The sequence below is a fragment of the Arvicanthis niloticus genome, unplaced genomic scaffold (genome assembly GCF_011762505.2).
Source record: "Arvicanthis niloticus isolate mArvNil1 unplaced genomic scaffold, mArvNil1.pat.X pat_scaffold_611_arrow_ctg1, whole genome shotgun sequence".
NCBI lineage: Eukaryota > Metazoa > Chordata > Mammalia > Rodentia > Muridae > Arvicanthis > Arvicanthis niloticus.
In genome coordinates, this window is record NW_023046228.1 from 19,381 (window position 1) to 20,672 (window position 1,292).

Here is a 1,292-nt window from a genome sequence, read left to right on the forward strand (position 1 = left end):
ATTGATTTCCAGACTGGTTGTTTAAGTTTTTATTGACACTGGCAGTAAAGAAGTGTTCTTTTGCTACATGACTTCATCAGCATATGCTGTACTTTGAGTTTTTGATCTTAGCCATCCTGATGAGTGTAAAGTGAAATCTCAGAGTCACTTTGACTTTGCATTTTTCTGATGACTATGGACTTTGAACATTTCTTTAAGAGGAACTTCTAGAATATTTGAGATTCCTGTGTTGAAAACTCTCTCTTTAGCTCTGTACTACAAATTTTAATAGGGCTATTTGCATTTTTGGAGTCTAACTTCTAGAGTTTTTTATATGTTTTAGATATTATACTTATATCAGATGTAGGGTTAGTGAAGGGTTGTTCTGGTCATTGTTGTTTTGTTTGTTTTTTGCCAATCTATAGGCTGTCTTTTGTCCTGATGATGGTATTCTTTGATTTACAAAAGCTTTTCAGTGTCATGAGGTCTCCTTTGTTAATTCTTGACCTTTGTGGCTGAGCACTTGGTGTTCTGTTCAGGAAGCTCTCTTTTACTGATAATTTTATGTCTATACCCTACTTCTTGTTCTATTAGATTAAATGTGTCTAGTTTTATGTTGAAGTCTTTGGTCCACTTGGAGTTTTCTGCAAGGTAATAAATATGGATCTGACCAAGCCAGCTCAGTCAGTCAATAAGATCTCAAAGGAAGGAGTGATGATTGACAAGAAAAAGACAATTAAGACAACATTATAACATGACTCCAGCCAGTGCTGAGGCTAAAGTAAAGTTGTTTTTTTTTTTTTTCAGTCAGTTTTTATATCATTTTAAGTACATGCAGACAATAAGGTTAGTTCTAGCTCAAGGAACAAACAAGGGAATAAACACAAATAATCAAGAAACAAACAAGACAATAAACAAAGTCCTATGATCATTGTTCTAGCAGCTTATCAGGATAACCAGGTTAAAAATGAATGCCACACATTCCTCAGCTGAGTTTGACTTGAGCTTTTTATTACCCAAATATAAATATTTTTATCATAGCCTACTTCCTGAGTCTTAGCCCAATGTTAAATTCCTTCAAATTCCTAGAAGGCAACCCTAAATGCTCTCCACATGGAAATTTTTGCATTCTTTTATATGCAGACATCAAGTTAGAACAAGAAACATTTTTGAAGAGCCTTTTGCTTTTCTATTGTATGGTTTGGCTTCTTTGTCAAAAATCAAGTTTTCATAGGTATATGGGTTTATTTATGGGTTTTTTACTTGATTTTATTGATCTACCTATCTATTTCTATATTAATACTATACATTGT